Source organism: Pipra filicauda, unplaced genomic scaffold (genome assembly GCF_003945595.2).
Source record: "Pipra filicauda isolate LSUMZ 115617 unplaced genomic scaffold, ASM394559v2 scaffold381_size687511_pilon, whole genome shotgun sequence".
Taxonomy (NCBI): Eukaryota; Metazoa; Chordata; class Aves; order Passeriformes; family Pipridae; genus Pipra; species Pipra filicauda.
The window spans coordinates 103,672-109,811 of NW_024104511.1; the positions used below are offsets into that span (position 1 = coordinate 103,672).

A 6,140-nucleotide genomic window follows, 5' to 3' on the forward strand; every position below is an offset into this window, starting at 1 on the left:
CAACACTGGTCCAGGCAGGACTAAGGTCACTCCTGCCCCTTGTCCAGGCAAGTGGATGGCTGAGAAGTGTGCACTTCTCCTTAGTGCCACTTCTGTATAATGGAATTATTAAATGAACTTTTAAGTCATTAGTCAGCAAAAACTTAAAATTCCAGTGAAAAATCTCGAGCAGTATTAAAAAATCCTCATGGCACCCAGCTCCATGACTATTTGGAAGACCTACATTAATCATTTAATAGTTATAGTATTCCTTACTCTAAATTCACAACCAAAAGTAGTTAAGAAGCTGGATTTCATGCTTGTTGACCATTTTGTTTTTCATGCTGACAGGTGGATCAGAGATAAGAATTTCAAGGCTTTTACCTACAAGGCTTGACTCACATCTCTAATACTAATTTATACTGACATGGCCTCATTCCCATCACTGATGTCATAGAAGTTAACACAGGTGTCAGTTCTGCTCCACAAAACTTCCATGGAGCTCTGGTAAGGTGAGGAGGATGTGTCAATCTTCTGTGGTGGTTTTACACCTGCAAAGCCCCCAGATTCAGTTTTTCTCCAGGGTGAGTGTGTGGACTGTCATTTCTTGCCTTTTTTGCCTCAGGACCCCATCAGTAAAATGGATGTCACTGTATCCCATTTCAAAATGCTCTGCACTAGCTGTTGTAGGAGTTGTTGGTAGCTGCCAAGAGTTGTTCCAGGCAGCTCTTATATCAGATTAATTTTATTTTCAGATGATAAAAGGAAACATCTTTTTATTTCTCAGGATACACTTTAATTTCTTGTTGTTTTATTCCACCCCCTGCCATGCCCCATATTTGAGCTGTCCCAGTGAACAATATCATCAGAGGATTTAAATACTTGTACAAGGCAATGTGAACAGCAGAAGGAAAGTGAGATGACTTTACTATTGCTGGGAAAAAGCAGGTCAGTGTCTTTTGTTTAACACTTGCTTTGCTCTTGCCATTCAGTGCAAAATCAAAATTTCCCTTCCATGTGAATTTGCAGCTTAGTGTAACTCTTGGTGTTTTGGAGGGACAGAAAACCAAACTTTGCCTTTGCTTAAATCAGAAAACTGATAAAAATTTATAAAGCTTGGCCAGTATGACTTGATGAGTGTTTAGAAGTGCAGAGGGAGGTTGAACACCCTTGACTTTCAATCTCTTTTGGACTTTTTACCTGTGGACTTCCGTGGAATTCCTCACTTGCTCTGCTCTGTGCTGTGTGGGAGCTCACAGGGTCCCGCTGAAGATAATGGGTCCCTTTGTTTGCAAGACAGAGAGAGAGCAAGACCCCAAGGAGAAAACAAAGATCAGCCTGTGAGTACTATGCTTCCTAATCATGAAAGAGATTAAAATATCTTGAACCAGAGATTAAAATATCTTGAACCAGATATTGCCATAGCATGGGGTGCAAGCATGTGCACGGCTTCTTTTGAGTCTCTCTTTCTTTCTTTTCCTTCCTTTGCCAGCAGAGATTCCTGGCAGTGGGATGCAGGGCTGTTTGTACTACTGATGTGGTGCTCTTCTACTCTTACTAAATGGAGCAGAGCAATTCCCACTGCTCCCAACCTGGACTGTGTTGCCAGCACTCAGTTCACTTGGAAAGCTTTGGTCTTATTGCACACATTCAGCACACACTCTTTTAAGTGGTTTCCAGCACTCTCCATAGAAAGAAGAGGGAAAGATAATGATCCTGTGGAAATTTTGGATAGAGCTGAGCATAACCCTGGTGTCCAGGCTGACATTCAAGATCTTCAAGGCTGTATGTTTTGCTGCTCTTTTCAGCAGCTCCAAGACAACAGACCAAGGCAAAGACAGCCTAAGGTAGTTAGATTAGTCCTCATTTCCAGGTATACCTGCACACCCTGGTCCATCTTTTCATCCCTGTTTTTCTTTTTGCCCTCAATGTGTGCAGAGACCTGTGTGAAAGCAACACCTGCTTTTATTCCTTTTCTACCATTTCATTCCATTAAGTGCATTCTTTCCTGAAATGCTCCGTGACGGCACAATTCCAAATCCTGACACACTGGGGTTTTACTGGGTTCTTTGCACGTGCTCCTGGCAGTGATCCACAACCCCTAATTACGACTGTTAGCAGAGGGTCGGTATAACTGAACTCACAACTTGAGCCCCAGAGCTGGTCTTCCTGCCTGGAACCATGATTTCATGACATTTTCAAGTAGGCTTGGCTGCCAAGGCTTTGTGCTTCTCCAAGGTGAGGCTGGTCCCCATTTCCCCACGACCACCCCCTTGGGGGAGCCACCAGGTCCACAAGACCCAACCTAGATTAAACCAAATGAAGCACGAGGGAAAAATAGGGAGTTCATTCACGTTTTTCCTCAGAGTCTGGGACATGACCTGGAAAAAAGGTGCCCCAGGGAGGCTGAGCATCCCTCTTGCAGGGTGGTGGCAGAGCCCAGGGCACGCTGGCTGGGATCAGCTCCCACGCTGCAGCATTAGGCGCCAGTGCTGGATTACTCAACCCTCCTTTTTGATAACGAGCCTGAACATTTTCCACTGTGCCCCGTGTATGCTGCAGTGCTGGTAGGGAGCACGGTGTCACTGACTGTTGTATCAGAGCTTCCTGAATCTTTCAGGAGTTCTGGGTATTTGGGCTGATGCCCTGAGGAGCATTTCCATCCCTGTTGCTGCTTTTTGGTCCCGCAGTGGTGCTGCTGAATCCTTTTCCAGTTCAGGTCCCTGTTTCCAGGGAAATAACTTGCAATTGCCCCTTGCTTCCTCCTGAGTCACCCCGTGTGAGCTTTGAGTTTTATGGGAAACATGAGCAACTGCCATAAAATCTCAATCTCCTCTGTCCCCAAATGACATCGTGGATGCAGTACATTGCACATCCTCTTGGATCTTTGGAGCTGTGAGGTGATTTGTGTCCTATCTTCAGAGACACCTCCATCAGCTTCGCCTTCCTTGGGAGGTTTGAATAGCCGAGGCTGTCAGGCTCTTGTGGAGGATGGCCCAGGTTTGGAAGGCACTGTTCTCAAGTTCAACAGAGCCTCAGGCCAGGCTCTACTTTGGAGGCTTAATTCCCTTTCCCACTAGACCATCTGATTACGAATAACCGTGACTGAATGTTGTATGTCGAAATCCATAATCCCCTGCAAATTGTTTAAAGTCTTGTCCATTGAACTGCAGACCTTTATCAGACAGCAATTTATGGGATTCCGTGCCTGGCAAATGCAAATATAATATGTGCTGTGACATGTTTTGGTGTCAGATTCTCTGTATTATTGGATAATATTATATAGTTCCAGGCTCATGTGAATAATAACCCCAATTAAAATGTGATCTTTACCAAAAAGTATAAATAAATCTGTTTTAGGCAGCTCAAGTATTTCCTTGTCAAGCTATTTTATTTTTTAAGCCCCCATTTTTATTTTACAAGTTGCTCTTCTCAGCATTAATCCGTGAGCAGCACACTGTGAGCATCACAGGCTCTCCTTTCATTTTGCTCTAAGAGGCAAATGGGGAACAGCACTTCCATGTCCAAGAAAACCTCGTGCTGGATGACATGAATCAAAAATTGTAAAGTTGCATCACGTTGTGAAAGAGATTTTCCATCCTTTTTTCCTTTTTACTGAGGTTAACTTTGCTGCACTGGGAAAGATGTGTAGTCTGGGAAAGACATCTAGTCTGTGCAAAGGGTTGTGGTGCAGATACCCTTGAGCAAGACCTACACAAGCAAACACCAAGTCAAAGGCAGCGAAGATGGACAGCACGTTCCTGCTCTAAATGAGTTATCCCAGGCTCAGGGCTGCATTTGGTACCCAAAACACTCAGAGCTTTTGGTACCCAAACAATGGGCTTTGGGCAGTGGGACATATTTTACAGAGGCATCAGCTTGCTCAGTGCAGACTCACAGATCTCAAACAAAGTAGTTAATTTTCTTTTTCAGTGGAGATGTGCTGAGATGCTTAAAATAATGTTTGCAGCCATTAGGCTGTGCTCAGAAGTGGTGCAGATCTTGGGGGTTTGCTTGGAATGGGATTGTGCTAAGTATAAGGATTTACTCCTTTCCTCACAGTTGGATGCTATATTTTATTCTACCAGTAAATAATGAAGGCAGAAGGATCGCAATTTAAAATCTCAGAGAAATTTGTTTCTTAACCTCTTACTGGGTGGCTGGACTTGGAGGAAAAACTTATTACTTGCCTAGGCAGCTAAAAGGTGTGCAATGAATGAACATTTCTAGTCATTTCTGTTTGAAGAGGTGGTTCACATAAGCATTTCCATGAACTTTATCCTCATCTGGAGAAAAACACAACTAGGAGGTGAAAACAAAGAAGAAAAATGGGGTCAAACACGCTGCAATATGACTTAGGGCAGCTCTGGTTCAACGTGAGAGAAACGGGAGTGAGTTAAAATGTGTGCTGTGGTGGTGAGGTTGTGTGTGTGGGGAAGATGCAAAGTCCAGCAGGATTGTATCTCTGCAGGGAAATCCCACCACTGCAGAGATGGCATCACTTTCCTTTCCTTGATCCCCAAACCCGTTCTGATCCTTCAGGGCCTGGCTGGGACTTTTTTTTCCTTGCTGTGGACTCATGTAATTCTTAGCTCTTCACTTGGGTTCCTGCAGGCTGGGGAGGGTATATTTTTAAATGGTGTTAGTGGAAATTTTGATTCAGGGCTTTCTGAAATCCCTGGAACTGAAGGCTTGAAGTCCAGGCTGCTGCACCATTTCCCTGGACACATCTTCTTTTTTCTGCCTGGAAATTTTATACCAGTGGAATTAGGGGATTTTACATATTTATCCAGGATTTCCAGCATCTGGTGTGTGGCTGGAGCAGTAGCCCTGCCACTGACATAGACCCTGTGTGCTCCCACATGGCTGTGCAGCCCTGGGGCATCCCGGTCCCATCCCCGGGTGGGCTGTCTGTGCCCATCCACCACGGGAGCCCTGTGGGTGACCCAAAGCTTGCCAGGAGCACGTGCTGCAAAGCACAGAGCTCACTTTGGGCAGCCCCACACAGATAAAACAAGTTGCTGTTGGATCAGAGCCTGAGCTCAGTTGTCCTGCTGGAAATCAGGAGCGATGCTGCTCTGAGGGATGTAGTTTTTCCATGAGAAAGAAAGAGGAGCATCAGCTGTGGGACTGTGTCATGCAGCAGAGTGACTGAGGGCACTAATGGCATGGGAATGGCTGGTTCTTTTATTCTCTAACCCATCATTTGCTGTAACAACCCACAAAGTGCTTTACTCTCAGGTAAATTCTCCAAGAGAAGTGGTTTCCCCGTTTGCCTCAGGACAGTAGCTCGGGCTGAGGGAGCTAAACCCAACCAATCAATGAGGGATAAGAATAAAACCGGTTTTAAGAGAGCTGATGATAAATTTACACCGGACTTGGCAGAAGCCTGTGATGTTGGATCCAACCAAAAATTGGCTCCAGGGGTGCCGAGACATGGAGTTTCCTCAGCCCTTTGGCTCTGTCCTCATGAACTGATTTCAGCCTCAGTCAGAGAAGGTGGAAGGATTTCCAGTACTTCCCTCAGCTCTGCCTCCCAGGGCCCATCCCTTGGTCCTGCTGGCAGCTCATGGCATGTGACAGAGGAGGTGTTGTGAGCATTGGTGGGGTGGAACACTCAAGCCCTCTGTTTATGTGTAAAGTATGATCTGAAGTCTTCTGTTTCTGAAGTATTTTATTTTTTTCCCCTGTTTGCCAGATTTCTTTAATGCATTTTCTTGATGCATTTCCAAGTTGCACGAGAAAGCAAGGAAGCTTGAGAAAAATGAGGAAGCCTGAGAAAAATGTTATTTAAATGCATCTAGGAATTTTTGTTTGTCAAAACTCTGTTCACTCTGTGAATTTGACAACCATTTCAGTAAAGTTTTTGTAAAACTGGAATAGAGAAACATGAAGCTTTTCATCCGATATATCCAATACAATGAACAAACTGGAACAAATGAGTTTTACCCTTTTTTTTTTTTCTCAAAATAGTGTTGAAAATATTGTGAAGGGACCGTGAAAAATTGTGGTTTAAGGTTATTTATACTTTGAGCTAAGGAAAAGTAAGAAGTGACGTATTTTTTTATATAATTTCCACTTCCAGGAGAGCTTTCTGTGTAAAAAAAATTATCCCATTCCCATGGTTCCATGAAGGGCCATTCCTTAACCTTTTGGGGGAG

General features: G+C 44.3%; 1 long non-coding RNA gene across 1 annotated transcript; it reads left to right on the forward strand.

The window, feature by feature from the left end:
* Nucleotides 1-510: 510 nt before the first annotated feature.
* LOC114002024 lies at nt 511-5,859 on the forward strand. The gene is made up of 3 exons (XR_003545739.2): nt 511-927; nt 1,239-1,319; nt 5,678-5,859. It is a non-coding gene; the product is annotated as an uncharacterized LOC114002024 (long non-coding RNA).
* The last annotated feature ends 281 nt before the right edge of the window (nt 5,860-6,140 follow it).